This window comes from Equus asinus, chromosome 18, assembly GCF_041296235.1.
Source record: "Equus asinus isolate D_3611 breed Donkey chromosome 18, EquAss-T2T_v2, whole genome shotgun sequence".
Taxonomy (NCBI): domain Eukaryota; kingdom Metazoa; phylum Chordata; class Mammalia; order Perissodactyla; family Equidae; genus Equus; species Equus asinus.
Window position 1 is genome coordinate 1,152,956 of NC_091807.1, and position 20,356 is coordinate 1,173,311.

Consider the following 20,356-nt stretch of genomic DNA (forward strand, 5'->3'; position numbering starts at 1 on the left):
TTTTCTAGTCAACTAGTATTATTGATTGGTCAAATATTTAGATTATCTTTCCTTTTTTGTTTTTCGAGGAAGATTATCCCTGAGCTCACATCCATGCCCATCTTCCTCTGCTTTATATGTGGGACGTCTACCACAGCATGGCTTGCCAAGTGGTGCCAAGTCTGTACCAGGAATCCGAACCGGCGAACCCCTGGCAGCCAAAGCAGAACGTGTGAACTTAACCGTTATGCCACCGGGCTGGCCCCTTATCTTTCCATTTTTTGAAGCTTAATTTTGAGTAGTTTTTATGGAAAATGATTTGTGCAGGAAGGAGAGATACTATAAGAGTCTAAGATGACAAGGGGCGGGTACAGCAAATGCCTGGATGCATGTGCTCCTATGTCACCATCTGTGCCCACATTTTTCTACTGATGCATTTTTTTCTGTTCTATATTGATATAGAGCATATGTTAACAAAGAAGCAAAAATATTACTAGGTAAAGGAGCCGTTAATATTTACACAGAAGATGCTTCTATTGTGTACAGATTTTGAATGAGCCCCTGAAAGGATTTACTATAAAGGAGGAGAAAGCATAGTTGCTAATCTTAGAAAGATTACAATCTATAATGATAACAAAGTTTGCTTTTTATTCACTTTCTAAAAATTTAGTACCATATTTACTAAGCCTATTTTATGGTTCTCTCCCAACTCTAACTCTTAGAAAATATTTTACGTCAAGACATGCAGAAACCAAATTTATTTATAGATATAAGATATTATAATAAAATGATATGAACAAGATCCAAATATATAAAATCAGGTGGCACTGTCATCTTATGCTTGGGAATCTTATTGGATCTTTTGTGGTGAATTTAGATGTATATCAATTCATGTAAAACAAATGAAGTCCACCAACCCTGCTGAGTAAATCCCAGGTTTATTGATGGACTAAAGATGTAGAGAAACCCTCCTCCAGGAGCAGTGCTGACTGTTTCCTTGCAGGCTGACCCTCGTCTGGAGTTTACAGCATGAGCTTGGCTACCAGCCAACATGAACAATGTTTAAATTTCTTCATGGCAGCTCCATGAGCTTTCAAACGGTCATCTGCTTTACCTACGGTGCTTAATAAAAAGCGAGCCAGTGCCTTTTCTCATTGCCTTTTCATCACTAATCAGAGCGGCTCTCGAACTTTTGAAGGATACAGTCTGTTTTACTTTCAGCCTCCTTTTCCCAGTAGCTCTGCACTGGCGCACGACTAGAACACCATTACCCACCCATCAGCACTGCACGGGCTGGTATATAAAGCAGTGCCTATCTTGTCACTAAAACATAACAACTGCAAACAATAAAGGCCCTTGGGAATTACTTCTGTTCCTGAATATCATTTTAAAGCAGGTTTACTGTGTTAATGAAAAAGTTGCTTTCTACAAGTCTTTATATTCTGGACAGCTTACAAAGTTAAGAAATTTGTGATAGCAACACAAAACTTGGTAATCTATAACACCAATAACATTTTCAAAGAAAAATAGTTTCATTCATGGTCTTCATATAAAACACCCTGATTAGCAACTTAGGAAACATGCACATTTTAAGCCACATTTATTTTGCCTAAAAAAGTGTAAAGATTTATTCGTATGCTCTATCCCTCAAAACGTTGGAAGCTATGCACATTACATACATTAAGTTATTGTGTATGCTGCTTCATTCTAAAAGCGATACAAAGAAATATCAGACTGTGCAGCAGCCCAGCGTTACGCAAAGTGCAGTTTGATATTTTATTCTGTACTTCACTCGTCTTCAGTTTTTTAGAAATAAAGATGTTTAAGTACATTTATAAGTACACATATTATAATAATTAAATATGTATACATGCCAAAGGTATAGTGCTAATGTATATGTGTGTATGGGCACTTGTAACATTCATCCATACATACGTCTATACACATATAGTATATGTCTATATACGCACTTATACACATGTATATATATACACACGTGTGTGTATTTTTTATGTATATCAGTGTTTATGAGAAAACCCAGTATATGTACCAGATATGTCAGCCATCTCCAAAATTCTTCCCAATCTGCCACTTGGAGATCTGTCAAGCCAATAATGAAGCATATTGTGAAAGCACACACACTGGGCACATAGTGAGGGTTCTCTGAGTCCTGCTTCCCTACTCCCCATCATCTCCTATCAATCACGTCCTCAGCAACAGCAGGAGCAATGGAAACAGAAGCAGAAGTAATTAGAGGCGTGACTCAGATCCACATGCCTGGAAAATAAAGGCCAGGGATATCCTGTTTTTGAGTTATAATCTTAGCCAATTTTGTATTGAAAAAAGAGGAAAGTGTTATGCTAATGAATATGAAGTTCTTGCCTCTTTAAATAACTATTGTCAATCTTTTTCCTCAACTCTTAACGACCAAATTCTCCAGCCAACCCTTTGGCAGCAAGAACTTGTAAACTCCCACATTATGGTGGCTTGTGAAAGTATCATCAAAAGAAAAATATTAGCTTATTATATTATAAAAAGCATTGGGTTTCAGAATTAGAAAGACATGAATTTACAGCCTGGCATTGTGACACAGGGAAATTAGTAAATTCTCTTAGCCCTGCCCTGGTAATACATAGCTAATAATATTTCCCTTCTAGGGGTTTGGCTCAGGATTAAATAGTATGTTAATCACAGGGTACATATAATGTAATCGATACATGGTGATTCAAATGCATTTATGACTTACTTGAGACAGGAGACCCACAATTCAAGGTGCAATAGGTTACTATAAAATACTTTTTAAAAGGTAAAGAATAGATCACAAGGGGAATATAAAGGGAAAAAGTAAAATTGTGAGTTTAGAAGCAAAAAGGCATGTCGCAAGGGCACAGCTGTTTGTAGGATGTAGGAAGACACATAACTCTATGCTTTTTTATAGGGAATGTAAACAAGATACAATGACTATGACCTGAATCAGTTTCCAAAAGCACAAACAAGCCAGTAGCCTGAGGAACACAAGCGCCCTGGCACTGGGGCCAGAAGTGAGTGTCTGTGATGGGTCTCAGAGAGAGGCCACGGTGAAAAGCATTGCTCAGCAGCCTCAGAGCATCCTTCCGGTCACTGTGGCCCTGAGCTGCACAGGCTGCCTCTGAAAACAGGCTGGTGGGCTTCAGGTCCCTTACTTCCCAGGTCCTCCACACCAGGGAGGCAGAGAGGGCCCTGGGCACGCAGGAGTGCTCTGCACTAAATTCCAGCTCCATCGCTGACCGAGGGCGATCTCAGACAGTAGTCTGATTACTCTGAGCCTCTGCTTCCCTCTCATGGGAACTGGGGACCTGAGGGCACCTTCCTCACTGGTTACAGGGGGGATTAAATGAAGTGCTAGGCTTGCTACATGCCAGAGCACAGAAATGGCTATTTCTATTAGAAACAGCTGTCGCTGGGGTGTGGCTCTAATTTTCAAAGCAGGAACAGTTCTAGAACCAGAACCATAGGGACTTTTCAGACAAAGACTATTAACACAATGTGTCCTGTAATATAATCACAGCTACCTGTCATCTTTGCATTAGTATCATATTACAGGAAAAAGAGAGTCAAATGTCCGGTTTGATTTCACATCAGCACAGAGTGTCCTAAAGGGGACTCTGAGCATAGCAGCTTTCTGAGCCTTTGGCGTGAGGAAAGCACCCATCTCCAAACACTGTCTCCTTGAAATCTCTTTTATTACTCAGTTCACATTCTCAGTTCCCACACTGCCAAATCCGAGCCACTAAATGTCAATCACTTTTCCCAGCTCTGTGCGAGTAACGTTCTTTCACTGTTTTAAAATATGCAACTCCATGTGAATATTCCTGAAATCTTTACTCTTTCTCCCAGATGAAGAATCTTAGCTGTGTTTTTCTTTCAATAAGTGTCAATGTTCCAATTATCTAAGTAGTTAGTAGGACTTCGTATGTTTTCAAAGGTACATAAATTTCCAAGAAAATTCCAGAAAGGACGAGTCCTGTGGTCCAGAGTTGAAATGCCTGAGCCTGCATTCCAATTTAGGCTCTGCCAATGTGTGTTTTGCCCTTGTAGTCTTAATTTCTATCTCTAAGAAGTGGGGTTATTGTAGACCATGGTTTCTTAACCTTGACAAGGTTTGCCTGCATCCTTCTCTGCTGTAGAGGCTGCCCTGTGCATTGTAGGATATTCAACCACATCTCTGGCCTTAAACACCAAGTGATAGTAGCAATCCCCTCCCTTAGCTGTGACCACCAAAAAATGTCTTCAGACACGGGCAAATGGCCCTTGGGGGCAAAACCACCTGGATTGAGGTTATTCATTAAAATTCTATGAATGGTACCCTGAAAGAATCTGCATTAGTATTTCATTTCTTGATATTTCCACTAAAATGTAAATCCCTTGAGGGCAGGGACGTTTTTTCTGTTTTATTCAGTGTCGCATTTCCAGTGGATACTTGGTATAGTAGGCACTCATAGCACATAGCACATTTAGCAGCACATTTTGATGAGTTTCTACATGATATTTGTCTTTCAGGCTTATCCCACTTTTTTTCCTTATGAATATTGTGCTTGCTTCTTTTTAACACAGATTTGGTTCACATATCCTTTAGAATACTAGATGCTTGGGAGGAAGAACGGACTCTCCTTGATTCCAATTCAGCTTGTTAATCCATTCTGCATGCCATGAAACCTTTACCAGGGCTGATTGATGGATTGAGATATTCCATCTTCAATATGCCAGCATGAGATAAACAGTAAATGGTTCCAAATCTCTGAAATACAAATTTTCCTCTCTAATAACTACCAGAGAAGCAAAAATGTTCCTTTCCAGCCACTTATATACACAGATTCTTTTCTGAATTTCACAAAACTTTACATGTTCTTTATGCATTAATTTAAGAATGGTATTCTCTCATCCTGTTGCATATGCTCTCTTTTTTTGTTAGAAGTGTCTCTATGGCAAAAAGCAGCAGCTGTGCTGAATTACCGGATCTACTTTTGACCTTTGTGGCATTGTAACTGACCGCTGAACAGAGAATTCACGAATATTTTACATTCAGGGTCTTTAGCAATTAAAAGCCATTCTTACCTCTCATTTACTTTTTTATAATACAAAAAGTCTGTGCCTGATCATAGGAGGGTTATGAGCTTCATGATCTCGACTTACCCTTGGGACCCCTGGATCTCCTCTCAGAACAAATCTGTGATTAGAAGTACACATCGTGATCATGTTTCTAAAAGGACCATCAACAGCCACATGTCTCAGAGGAGCAAGAATAGTGATAGATAACATTTACTATCACGGATTCCGTTCCCTAAAGAGGCGTCCATAAGTGATTATAGAGTCATCTGCCAACAGGATGCTTGGTCCACATGCTGGAAGATGAGGACCTACGACAGCAGAGCATATATGCAGCCGTTCTAGTTATATGATTCTTTCCAAACGACCCTTACTTTACGGGCACTTTCATCAAATATTATCAAAACTTAAGTTCTCTCTACAATTGCTCTCTTTTAAAGTTTAGCGCCAGCTGTCAGAGTTATAATGTAAACCCTTATTAGCTCTTACAAGATCTTCTCTGGAACTCATAAAGGATTGTCAAACCTCCAAACACAGACAGAAGTGGGGGCAGAAATCACAGGAAAAAAGGTAAAAAGTGTTCAATGAATCTGTACTGGCTAAGCAATCTTTGTGAAACTATTACCAATGCATTTCACAGAATCTAAGAGCCTCAAGAGGAAGAAAACAATCTAGTTCTCAGTTTATTTTGCATAGGATGTGGGTTTCCTTCCTTTGGGAGAGGTTGACTGAAAACAATGAAACAAATTGGAGAAGTTAATGAAATATCAATAATCTCTTTTTAGAATCATTACATGCATTCGGGAAAAAAATTAAAGTGAATTCTTCAAATTTTAAAACACAGAAGCTTTGAAAATATCTCAATAGCCAGAAAGAAAAAGCAAAAGTTTGATATTGAAGATGAATATTCTTTACAAAACCCATAGATTACATAATATAAAAGCTTTAAAAAATTTGTTTTACATAATGGCATGTAGCAAATCAGAACCAAGAAAGACTATCTATATAAACCCCAAAGTTGTCTAAGTAAATTAAATAAATGAAATTTCAAGACTTCCTGCAGGATCCAACTAGGCTTGACAGTAAATTACATTCGGCACGCAGGTGTACCTAAATTGTTATTTGCACCTTTGAAACACCGGACCAAGGCATCTGAAAGTTCACAGACCTTCGCGTGGTAAAGAAAGAAGTCGACATCCTCAAAGTGAGTACCCTACAGCTATTTGATAAGGGATCAATGCGAAGGGGATTGGAAGCTGAGTAAAAGACCTTTATACTGACCTATAAAATGGTCTTTTAGGTTAGGATAAAGAGTAGTAAATAAGTATTTAAAGAAGAAATGTCTCATTATTTCTCCCTCTTTGAACAAGGGAGCTGATAAGATTATGGAACTAAAGTTAACCCGTATAAGGTAAAAGAATCCACATTTCAGTAAAACACGTAATTCTTGTTTAGCTGTAATCCTGTGTTAGAATGCTACTAAAATTTGTAAAACTGCTAGTGATTTGTAACGTCTTTTATGGTGGTTCATGCTGATCATTTAACTTGTCCTTGTTCATTATGAAGTATTTAAACGGTTAGATATGAATTCGTTCTACTCCTTAAATTTAATGACAGTCATATCTCTCCTAAATATGTTTGCAGTTAAATTGTCTCTGACTGCTCAAAGTAATCTGATTTGTAGTATACACAGGACAAAGAATTCACATTTCTTTCTAGTATCCTAAACATGAAAATTCATGATTTAAATTTATACTGTTTGTTTTATACAGACTCAGAAATGAACTACAATACTTAAATGTCACAAACCAAATACACTCCCTTCTCTTTCCTCCATTTTTCATATTTGAAAGGAGTTTTTACTTAATTACTGTTTACATAGAACATTGACATAATTTGATTGAAAGTTTCCAGTAATATCACATAGTAATTCTTGCAAGCACATTTGGCATTTACTTCATACTATTTACACTGTTCCCTCCATAGTTAGTTCTAAACAGAGTCAAGTAAAATGGCTTGACAAATATCTTTACTTACTAGATTACTTATTTTTGACTCGCATCATTCCTTCAAGGAAAGAACATTATTTACCATCACATCCTGTCCAACCATCCAACCTAGCCTTTTATACAATGAATGTTAGGATGTAATACTATGTGGAAAAATTCTGGGTTTAATGATTTTGAAATGTAGCATTTCTACTTTTATTATGCCATTGTTGTTGTTTTCTTGTTTCCTAAACTATATTTTATTAAATCCGTTAAAACCTAGAGGTCTCTATGGGTAAACAATATAAAAATGTCCATCTGTAAATTCAAGGTTGCTCTTGAAAACCCAGTGGAAAAGACCCATGCTAGACAGAATAAGAGACTGAGTCAAATACCAGATCTGAAAAATCAGGAGTAACTGCTGTTTAGAAGAAGAAGAGGAAAAATAAAAGCTACAATAAAACAATAGAGGAAATATCACCTATAGCAATAGACTAGAGGTTTAATGGAGCTAAACATGAAGTCTCCTCAGTAAAGAAAAATTCTGTGTGTGAGAAGGTGGACAACGAAGGAGCAGACACTGAACACACAAATACCCAACTCCACTGAAGACACTGTGTCTCCCTCAGGTCCCTCTAAGGTCTAAGGTTCAAGGCAAGAGAGAGACTGTTGAACCGGTGAGTTTGTCACAGCTAAGTGTTTAAACATAGATGGAAACAAGAAAGAGAGGAAAGTCACACATTCCAATGATGCTGATGACTGATAATAATGGTGATGTTCCAACACCTTTTAGGTAGCACTAGACGCTGCCGTGGGCTGAGCAGACATTTGTTGACCTCTAAAGGGTAGATATTGTTACTCTTGTTTCATGGATGAGAAACTTCAGGCTCAATGTGTTCAGCCACAAGCCCGGTAAACAGCATCTCTGGGACTCGTGAGCTCAAACACTCAAACAGCTGTCAGTGACAAGAGCCTTTTGCTAAATAGAAGAATTAAATGCAAAATGAAGTTTGAGAACAAACTCAGGGAAGTTTTCTGCATCACGTTAATGCTACCATAACTTGTTATATGAATTGGTGAGAGATGTAGAAATATGTGTAAAGCAAATGTTTTATAGCTCTTATAAAGCTGTCATAAACTTAATTTATTATTTGAAAGTTATTTACATTATTACTCACTGGTGCCATATTTTTATTAAAACAAATTCATTGGTTTGAAAAATCATGGCTGTGCAACTGCTAAATCCGAAGTGGGAATGAAGGCCGTCATTTTAAACTCAGGCAAAACAAACAAAATTTTCATAATTCAAGGTAAGAAAGCTGATAATTTCAGTGCACTCATTAAGAGGAATGTATGCTGTAAGTACTAGGCATGCAAAATTAAAGGACAAAAATTATTTCAGCATCTTTATGAATGGATCTTCACTTAATTATAGTTATGAAACTAGTAACTGATTTTTACAAGTCAGAAAAATATTATTCATCGTAAATCCATAAAAAAGAAAAAGTATTCTCTCAGGTACTATGTAAAGTATTGTCATCACTTTACTTCATCTCTTCATTACCAAAATAATAGTTCAGATGAATCTAGTCATAACTCGTTGCAACCATATTCGACCTAATAGTCAAGTGTATTCACTTCAAATTAGACAAAATGAACATCTTTAGGTGCAAGTCATTCTGAAAGGCCTCATGGATTCAAACATAAATAACATAAAGTATGTTCTTTCAGAACTTACATTCTAAGAATACATATTGGTGTAAAACCCCCCAATAATTACTCGTTCAGTCAGTATCCACTTGAGAACTTACTCAATTATACTTTGCCAGGTTGTAAGCATGATGTTTCTAAAAAAAGAGAAGATGTGGTCCCTGCTCTCAAGGAACTTACAGCCTGAAAACAACAGGAAGAAAATGCTTCTGAATTCATTAAACCTAGGAACTTGTGCAGTTCTAGAAAGTGCACATGTACTTAGTAGGTGCTAAGAAACTTCGGAGATTTTCAATTTTATCTAGCTCCTCTGTCAGAGCGGGTAGAATCTCTAAATCATTCTGTTTTGGAAACTTGATGTCTTTTTTAAAAAGAGTTTCTGAATTGACAGAGGAAGGAGTGGACGGTGAGAGTTGGTATTGCCAGTCCTAGGTGAAACGAGCGTAATTTTGGACAATCATCAAAAAGTCTCGATGTCTTCATACACCACATCAAAGACACTTTTCTATTAAGCTGCTAATGTACAAGAACAAGAAACAAAGTTAGCATTCCACGTTGAATGCACAGAGATAAAACACAAGCAACAGATTCTTCAGTGACATTAATAAGGTATTTAGTACGTTAAGTCTCAACAAAGTTTATAGGAGCAGGAGTATTTATAGTAGCCTCCTGATATCTGCCTCAGATGGAATTAAGTGACTATATCAAAAGCCATCAGCATTCTCCTTTCTTCTCTCCAAACCAAATCAAAGCAGATAACATAATTCATTCACCAGGATTAAAAAAACAATAAAGATCACAAGGTTCCCATAGTGTTAACGTGAAATTTCCCCACACCTCCAATCTTAAAAGGTGAAAAAAATTATGCTAGTATGTAAGAAATACAAAGGATTTTCCAAGAGAAATAAATCAATTAAATCTTGATTGTCAACGACTGAAACCAAATAGAGGATGATTTAAGTTTATAATTTTAATTTTTCAGTGTTATCCTTTTAAAAGGAGGTTTATTGACATCCTAAAAAGACAACTTAACCTTCAATTTGACCATACTCTCAGCATCCAGCAAGTTTGTCCAGGTGCCAGGAACATGACCCAAATAAGGGTTATTGAATTAAATTAAGAAAGAGAACGTGATTTGCTCCTCTATTATTAAATCAAGAGGCAACTTATTTAAACAAAAGCCGTATTTTTTTTCTGCTTTATCTCCCCAAACCCCCCGTACACAGTTGTATATCTTAGTTGCATGTCCTTCTAGTTGTGGGATGTGGGACACCACCTCAACGTGGCCTGATGAGCAGTGCCATGTCCGCACCCAGGATCCGAACCCTGGGCTGCCGCAGCCTAGCACGCGAACTTAACCACTCGGCCACAGAGCCAGCCCCCAAAAGCTGTATTTTAAAATTATACATTAGAGAAACTGCTGGAAAACCAAGTCTGATGCATGATTTCTTACTTTCCTTACTAATCTTTACATTGCTCCTTATCTATTTAGGCTTGTGTAGACTTTTTTAAAGTGCATTTCTATTTCACCAAATTTATTGTAATATGTGCTCTCTACCCTGGAGCTGCCTTTTTCTGTATTTCCAGTGTGCGAGGCATGCAATTCCTCAACGATTCTTTAGCTACCAATATTTCTTTTACTCCTCCTTTATTTTCTCCCTCTAACCAGCCCTTGAAAGAGAAAGGTGAACCATTTTTTCCTCTTAGCTCTCCCATGTTCAATTTTCCCTAGTAAAGCAAAGGAAGACCAGCAACATAAATCATCTTATTACAGAAAATTTTAATCAACTGTCACTCCTCTCCTCCCATACCAATACGTCCTTCCTCATCATATTAATAACTTATTTTTCATCTTAAACTATTATTAACTTTGCTGCATTTAATAATTCAGTTAAAAAAATCTATGTTCTTTTGTAGGCAAACACCAAAACATTTTCAAAGACACACATACATCATTTTTTTTTACTTTTTATTAAAATTATGATAGTTTACAACCTTATGAAATTTCAGTTGTACATTATTGTTTGTCAATCATTTTGTAGGTGCACTACTTCACTCTTTGTGCCCACCCCACAGACCCCCTTTCCCCTGGTAGCCACTAATCTGTTCTCTTTGTCTACATGTTTAACTTTCACATATGAATGAAGTCACACAGAGGTTGTCTTTCTCTATCTGGCTTATCTCACTTAACATAATACCCTCAAGGTCCATGCATGTTGTTGTGAATGGGACGATTTTGTCCTTTTTATGGCTGAGTAATATCCCATTGTGTGTGTGTGTGTGTGTGTGTGTGTCTGTGTGTGTGTGTGTATACCATATCTTCTTTATCCAATCATCAGTTGATGGACACTTAGGTTGCTTCACATCTTGGCTATTGTAAATAATGCTGCAATGAACACAGGGGTGCATGGGACTTTTGGAAATGCTGATTTCAAGTTCTTTGGATAGATACCCAGCAGTGGGATGGCTGGGTCATACGGTATTTCTATTTTTAATTTTTCGAGAAATCTCCATACTGTTTTCCATAGTGGCTGCATCAGTTTGCATTCCCACCAGCAGTGTATGAGGGTTCCTTTTTCTCCACAACCTCTCCAACATTTGTCACTTTTTGTTTTGGGTATTTTTGCCATTCTAACGGGTGTAAGGTGATATCTTAGTGTAGTTTTGATTTATATTTCCCTGATGATCAGTGTTGATGAGCATATTTTCATGTACTTATTGGTCATCCATATATCTTCTTTGAAGAAATGTCTGTTCATGTCCCCTGCCCATTTTTTGATTGGGTTGGTTGATTTTTTGTTGTTGAGTTGTGTGAGTTCTTTATATAGTATGGAGATTAACCTTTTGTCGGATATATGACTTGCAAATATTTTTTCCCAATTGGTGGGTTGTTTTTTTGTTTCAATCCTGTTTTCCCTTGTCTTGAAGAAGCTCTTTAGTCTGATGAAGTTCCATTTGTTTATTCTTTCTATTGTTTCCCTTGTCTGAAAAGACATAGTGTCAAAAAAAATCCTTTTGATACTCACGTCAAAGAGTGTACTGCCTACTTATTCTTCTAGAAGTCTTATGGTTTCAGGTCTTACCTTTTGGTCTTTGATCCATTTTGAGTTTATTTTTGAGAACGGTGAAAAAGAATGGTCAATTTTCATTCTTTTACATGTGGCTGTCCAGTTTTCCCAGCACCATTTGTTGACGAGACTTACTTTTCTCCATTGTATGCCCTCAGCTCCTTTGTCGAAGATTAGCTGTCCATAGATGTGTGGTTTTATTTCTGGGCTTTCAATTCTGCTCCGTTGATCTGTGGGCCTGGTTTTGTACCAGTACCATGCTGTTGTGATTACTGTAGCTTTGTAGTATGTTTTGAACTCAGGGATTGTGATGCCTCCAGCTTTGTTCTTTTTTCTCAGGATTGCTTTAGCAGTTTTGGGTCTTTTGTGGCCCCATATGAATTTTAGGCTTCTTTATTCTATTTCTGTAAAGAATGTCTTTGGGATTCTGATTGGGGTTGCATTGAATCTGTAGATTGCTTTAGGCAGAATGGACATTTTAACTATGTTTATTCTTCCAATCCATGTGCATGGAATGTCTTTCCATCTCTTTATGTCATCATCAATTTCTTTCAGGAAAGTCTTGTAGTTTTCATTGTATAGGTATTTCACTTTCTAAATTTACCCCAAGGTATTTTATTTTTGTGTTGTGATTGTGAATGAGATTGTGTTCTTGAGTTCTTTTTCTGTTAGTTCATTATTAGAGTATAAAAATGCTACTGATTTACGTAAGTTGATTTTATACCCTGCAACTTAGCTGTAATTGTTGATTATTTCTAATAGTTTTACAATGGATTCTTTGGAGTTTTCTATATATAAGATCATGTCATCTGCAAATAGCAAGAGTTTTGCTTCCTCATTGCCTATTTGGATTCCTTTTATTTCTTTTTACTGCCTAATTGCTCTGGCCAAAACCTCCAGTACTACGTTGAATAACAGTAGCAAGAGTGGTCACCTTTGTCTTGCTCCTGTTCTCAGAAGGTTGGCTTACAGTTTTTTCCACTGAGTATGATGTTGGCTGTGGGTTTGTCATATATGGACTTTACCATGTTGAAGTACTTTCCTTCTATACCCATTTTAGTGAGAATTTTTATCATAAATGGATGGTGGATCTTGTTGAATGCTTTCTCTGCGTCTATTGAGATGATCATGTGGTTTCTGTTTCTCAATTTGTTAATGTGGTATATCACGTTGATTGACTTGCAGATGTTGAACCATCCCTGTGCCCCTCATATAAATCCCAGTTGATCATGGTGTATGATCTTTTTAATGTATTGTTGTATTTGGTTTGCCATAATTTTGTTGAGGATTTTTGCATTCATCTTCATCAGTGATATTGGCCTGTAGTTTTCATTCTTTGTGTTGTCCTTGTCTGTTTTTGGGATCAGGGTGGTGTTGGCTTCGTAGAATGTCTTAGGGAGTGCTCCATCTTCCTTAATTTTCTGGAATAGTTTGAGAAGGATAGGTAGTAAATCTTCTTTGAATGTTTGGTAGAATTCTCCAGAGAACTCATCTGGTCCTGGACTTTTATTTTGGGGGAGGTTTTTGATTACTGTTTCAATTTCTTTACTTGTGATTGGTCTATTCAGATTCTCTGTTTCTTCTTGATTCAGTTTTGGGAGGTTGTAAGAGTCTAAGAATTTATCCATTTCTTCTAGGTGGCCCAATTTGTTGGCATATAGTTTTTCATAGTATTCCTAAAATCTTTTGTATTTCTGTGATGCCCATTGTGATTTATTCTCTTTCATTTCTGATTTTATTTATTTGAGTCTTCTCTCTTTTTTCTTAGTGAGTCTGGCTAGGGGCTTGTCAATTTTGTTTATTTTCTCAAAGAACCAACTGTTTGTTTCATTGACCCTTTCTACTGTCTTTTTTGTGTCAATTTGATTTATTTCTGCTCTAATTTTTATTATTTCCCTCCTTCTGCTGCCTTTGGGCTTTGTTTATTCTTCTTTTTCTAATTCTGCTAGGTGTCATTTGAGATTGCTTTTCTGATATTTTTCTTGTTTATTGAGGTGAGCCTGTATTGCAATGAATTTCCCTCTTGGGGCTGCTTTTGCTGCATCCCAAATGAGTTGGTATGGCATGTTTTCATTTTAATTTGTCTCCAGATAATATTTGATTTCTTCTTTAGTTTCTTCAATGATCCGTTGGTTGCTCAGTAGGATGTTGTTTAATCTACACATTTTTGCCCCTTTCCCAGCTTTATTCTTGTAGTTGATTTCTAGTTTCATAGCATTATGGTCAGAAAAGATGCTTGATATTATTTCAACCCTCTTGAATTTGTTGAGGCTTGCTTTTTTCCCAACATGTGGTCTATCTTTGAGAATGTTGCATGCATACTTGAGAAGAACGTGTAACCTGCTGTTTTTAATGGAGTGTTCTATATATATCTATTAAGTCCATCCGGTCTAGTTTTTCATTTACTTCTACAATTCCCTTATTGACTTTCTGTCTGGATGATCTATCCATTCGTGTTAGTTGGGTGTTGAGGTTGCCTATGATTATTGTATTATTGTTGATATCTCCTTTCAATTTTTTTAATGGTTGCTTTATGTACTTTGGTGCTCCTGTGTTGGGTGCATATATATTTATAAGTGTTATGTCTTCTTGGTGGAGTGTCCTTTTTATCATTATAAACTGCCCTTCTTTGTCTCTCTTTATCTGTTTTGCTTTGAAGTCTCCTTTGTCTAATATAAGTATGGTAACAACTGCTTTCTTATGTTCATTATTAGCTTGGAGTATCATCTTCACTCTGAGTCTGTGTTTGTCTTTGGGGCTGAGGTGTGTTTCCTGGAGGCAGCATATTGTTGGGTCTTGTTCTTTAATCCATCCTGCCCCTCTGTGTCTTTTGATTGGAGAGTTCAATCCATTCACATTTAGAGTGATTATTGAAATGTGGGGGCCTAATGCTGCCATTTTATCACCTGTTTTCCGGTTCTCCTGAGTTTCCTTTGTTTCTCATCCCATGATTTTTGGACTACCAATTCAGGTAGGTAGTTTTCTATATTGGCTTTCTTCTTATTTGTAATTTTTGTCTTTATTCTTGTTATTGGTTTAGTGGTTACCATGTAGTTTGTATAAAACATCTCATAGATGAGATAGTCCATTTTCTGGTATCCTCTTATTTCCTTAGATTAAGCCATTCCATCCCTTTCCTCTTCCCCTTCGAGGTTGTTATTGTCAGATCTTTTTCTTCCTTCTTGTGTTGTGAGTTTGTGGTTAAAATGACAAGATTATGTTTATTCTTGGTGTTTCCCTTCCTTTTATCTTTAATGTTATACTTAGCCTTTGCTAACCTGTTCTGATAGAGAGCTTCAACTTTCTGATTTTGTCTTTCTACTTATCTCCTTTGCTCTGGGTTTTGTAACCCCTTTCCTTTTCTTTATTTTTTTCAGGTATGAGGGTCTTCCTGAGCATTTCTTGTGGGGGGGGGCGGTCTTGTGGCGAAAAACTCCCTTAACTTTTGTTTATCTGGGAAAGTTTTTATTTCTCCATCATATTTGAAGGATATTTTTGCTGGATAGAGTATTCTTGGCTGCAAGTTTTTGTCCTTCAGAGTTTTGAATATATCATTCCACTCTCTCCTAGCCTGTAAGATATCTACTAAGAAATCTCCTGACAGCTTGATGGGGGTTCCTATGTAGGTTATTTTCTTCTGCCCTGCTGCCCTTAGTATTTTCTCTTTGTCATTGACTTTTGCAAGCTTCACTACTATATGCCTTCAGGTTGGTCTTCTTACATTGATAAAGTTTGGAGCTCTATTAGCTTCTGTCACCTGGAGTCCCATCTGTCTCCAGGTTTGGAAGTTCTCAGCCATTATTTCTTTGAACAGGCTTTCTGCCCGGCTTCTCCTTCTCTTCTCCCTCTGGGATACCTATAATCCTTATGTTGCATTTCCTAATTGAGTCAGATACTTCTCAGAGAGTTTCTTCATTTCTTTTTAGTTTTAATTCTCTCTCCTCCTCTATCTGAAGCATTTCTATATTCCTATCTTCCATATTGCTAATTTTGTCTTCTGTATTATCGACCTTACTGTTCAGAGAGTCCAGATTTTTCTTAATCTCCTCCATTGTGTTCTTCATTTGCAATATTTCTGATTGGTTCTTTTTTATAGTATCAAGCTCTTTTGTGACATTGCTGCAGAACTCATTGAGTTGTCTATCTGTATTCTCTCTGAACTCATTGAGTTTTTTAATGATGGCTATTTTGAATTCATGTCCTTTAGGTTATAGATTTCACTGTCTTAGGGATTGTTTTCTGAGTACTTGTCATTTTCCTTCTGTTCTGCAGATTTAATGTATTTTTTCATACTGCTTGATGGTGTGCTATGCCTCTGCATAGAGATAGAGTTTGGTTACTGCTTCCACTTGCTTCTACTGGTGGGGGAGGGGGCAGTCGCTGTGTAATCTGCACCAACCAGGATCTCTGTCAGCTGTTCCTGACCAAGCCTGGGCCCCTCCTCATGGACACAGTGGCCCTGTGGGGTCTCCTGTCAGCTGTGGGGACAATTGCAAGGAGGCCTCGGGTTGCTAGTGCCTACTCTCATAGTCTGCCTAGACGTGCTCCCTCCTTAGTGTCTGCAGTGGTGTTATGGGCTTTCACAGTGGCTGGGAGCAGGTTCACCTAGACTCGCAGCTCTGCCACCATCAGGTCCCACAGGATCTCACTTGTCCACTATGGGCTGCAGCACAGCTATGGGTATCGACTGCAGTCTGTGGTTAGCTCACCCAGCTGTGCCACTTCTGTTCCAGTGCCTCAGAGCCTTGTGATTGCCAGGTGGGGCCTCTCCACTAATGCTGAGCAGAAGCTTTCCCTGTGGCTGTTGTGGGACCATGGATTTTCCCCCTGGACCAAGGAGCAGTCATTCTGGGGCTCCAAATTGTCACTGCCCTCTCACACAGTCCCACTGGGTCTCCCTTGCTGTGTACACACAACATTTTGAACTATGAACCAAGATAATTTATCAGTAACAATGTGCATCTTCCTCTTCTTAGTGTTCAGTGCAGGACTTGGCACATATTAGAGCCTCAGTAAGTGTTGAATAATTGAATAAATAATCCAAGGGCATTTTCCATGACTTTGTCTCAGTTCAGAAAAAGTAGACTGTTGTGAAAGTTTGGATTATATACATAAGAAGTATAATGCCATGGTTAGAATTCTGGCTCTGGATAAAGATAACTGGTTTTATTTATAGTTCTGAAATTTATGGATAACATTTTTTAATACAAAATATTTTTATCAATATATTTTTCCTATAAAAAGGATATTGTCTCATTTTCATCATTTAGTTTCCTAAACTTTGCCCCAAATATCTGTCTAGAGTGGAATAGATAATTCAGAATATCTCATTACTAAAGTCAGAAAATACCCTCGTTATGAAATTTAGATTCTTTATAAGGTCTCCCTGTGGAGCAAACTCAGAACACAAAACTTTAATGGGACTTCTACACGTTCTGAGATTTTGAGATAATGATTCAATAAACAAATTATAAACCTCGCCTCCTGGAATGTGTAAGCTATATAAGGAGTTAGTCCTTTCTCCCCAGCCCAAAAGTTTCTAAGCACAATAGTGATGAGTTCGAAACTCTCAGCACAGAAGCTTTTCTTTATTAACGAACCATTTCCATCATTAATTTTGAAATACTCAAAATTAATCTCTTCTTCCTCTACATTGCCAAGGAAGCTTGTACCCCTGGTAAAAGATTCATTGGTCTTTGTTGTATTAAAATTATTCACTTATGTATCTATATTTCATGCTAGATTGTGAACTCCTGGAGAGTAGATACAATGACTTACTCATCTATGTTTTCCCTGTGTCTGACACATTATTACTTTGTACTAATAGATGGTCAGAAATACTAACTGAATTAAATTTGGTAGACTTTTTCCCATATCTAAGATGCTTGACAATCCACATATCCATATTTTATTGGATATCATCCAAGCTAAGCTTAGTCTTCCAAAATATGATATTTTGGCCAGTATTTTTTTTTAAATCTAGAAACAGAAAGATCTGGGAAATAAACTGAAATAGATAAACCTTATATTAACAGATTCTTGGTTACACTGTGGTAATTCTCTGTGGTCCTACTTATCCTTTAATATACTCTAAAAATACTAAATACTAAGAAATCCTCCACCTCCAGCAGAATTTGTGTCTGTGTGGGATGCCCTGATCTCTGCCACCATTGGACTGAATCATAGGGAAGCACTGTGGACTGAAGGTCAGACTGCAGCCTTTGAATCAGTCTGCCTGCTTTCACATCTCAAGTCCAATGCTTACTCACTAAAGAATTTAAGGTAAGATATGTAACCTATCAAAGCTTTGTTCTAATTTTTAAAATGGAGATAATAATAATATGTATCTATAGGTTATTTTGAGGAATTAATGAAACAGCTCATGGGAACTACTTAGCAAAAAAGTGCAGTGCCTGACATCTAGTAGGTAAAGAGTATTAACAATCTTTGAATTCTCATACAGTAATAAAATGAAGTAGGTGCTCATAGATATTTGTTGAAATAAAGTGGATGAGTCTTGTTTTTCTCCACATTAAGCAACTGAAAGCCTATGCTTGCTGATCATTGTGTTAAGAAATTACCCTGAGGTGTTTAAAATCTGGCTGCATGTGTACTCCAAGTGGCAGACATGTCAAGGTACTGTTCCATCCTTTGAAAAAAGAGAGACACAATATGTTTTGTAAAAAACAAAGAAAAAACTAACCTCACAGAATACATGACATTTGTTCAGCCATCTTTTCATCTGTACTTTTTCTAAGTATTCCCATTCCTCTGTGTGCCTGAACGGAAGCACTCTGCCAGAACATTGCTTTGTGAGGGTCATAGCAAGCTATTCCAACCAGTCTAAAGCTTATTAAAAAAACAACCCACAAATTAAACCTTAAAAAAGGAAACTATAACAACCACAACAAACACCAGTACTACCACTGACAACAACAACAAAATTAAGAGCCTCAGACCATGCTGGCCAACACTAGCACAGACACTAGCCTATAGAGCTAACTGGTTGAGTACTGGATTTTTAAAACGTAGTAGAGTGATACCCAAAGAGACATATTAAAACAAATATTTGATAAAGTAAAATTGGTTTAGACTTGATACTTATGTAAATCAGAACAAAGTAGAATACCTTGACACATTGTCTAATAACCTGAAGACACGAAGATCTTTTGATTTTGAAAAGAAGCCAAAACTCACTGGGCAACGTCAACAAATGTCAAGATATAACCATAAGGACATGCTCCACCTTTAAATTACATTCCTAAAAAAGTCATCCTTCTTTTTTTCTTCCAATCATATCCCATTTACTGTACCATCTCTGATTCTAGTATGATTATTTTTATTGGTTTATATCTTCAAAGTCTTTTTCTCAGAATAATTTGCTATTTATGCATATGTATCTTTTATTCTGAAACTAGTATTTTGAAATTCTGAGAGTGAATGTCTGTGATGACACAGCGTTACTATTTCAAGGACGGGCTACTGATGTCCTTTAACATAATAGACTACTAGATTAATGGATGTAAAACTTTGACATGAATGTTATCTCTAAGAGTAATCTTCACATAGAGTAGCATTGAACAGTGTAGTAGTTACTTAAAAAAAGTGGGTCAGTAAATTAAAATGAGGTTACAAAACAGTAGCAATTCTGAATTCATTGTGAGCTTCCCAAATACAATTAATGTGACTTTTTTCTATTCAACTACTAAATTTTGTCCTCAAGACAGCATGCAATATAGGCTAATTATTTGGATGCTTTATTTCTATTAACACATTTATGTGATTCTATTTACCTAATTGATACTTATTTTTATACTTCTTATAACTTTGAATGGAGTATAAAGCACTACATAAAAATTATTTAAGATCCAAACATCTAATGGTTAGGTTTCTTGCTCAGTGCAATATTTTATAAGAAATAGCTCTGCATAAGTTGATACATAGTACTGACATGGAGACATACATATTCCTCTCCTGTTGTGAGTATCAGAGACAGCATCAATGGGGATCAAATTGGAGGGAATAGAAAATTTTTAAATCCTCCTGAGCTAAGCTTTCATTATTTTCTTTAAAATAAATCTCTAAAATATCTCCAAAATAAATACCATATATCACAAACTATACCTTCATAATGAAATACAACTCTAAGTGAACTTAAAATCATTAAAACTTCTTTCCATTCATGTCTATAAGCAACTACCAGCTAGGATGTTGTTTCAATTTTAGAACTTTCAAAACCATATTTAGTAACAATATTCTTATGGTGCTTCACGAGAATCTAAATAACATGGAGAAGTATGAGGCTAGAGTGTACCATTTGCTTTCATTAAAAAATAATTTTCTTACAAACTATGTTTATGGTCAAAAGCAAAATGCTATGTTCTGTTCAGATTGTTAGAAAGATTAATTTATGTATAAAGTATATTCATTTCTTCTGCATGGACTTGAGACTTACTGAACAGACATGAGTGGAATGCCAAACTCATTTCCTTTGGCAGAAAGTAACAGCAAGCAAAGTATTAAAAC

The 20,356-nt window shown here is 36.7% G+C and overlaps 1 protein-coding gene across 3 annotated transcripts in view; it reads right to left on the bottom strand.

The window, feature by feature from the left end:
• EPHA3 (EPH receptor A3) overlaps positions 1–20,356 on the bottom strand; it is a 362,266-nt gene that overhangs the window by 238,862 nt on the left and 103,048 nt on the right. The window lies entirely within an intron of this gene.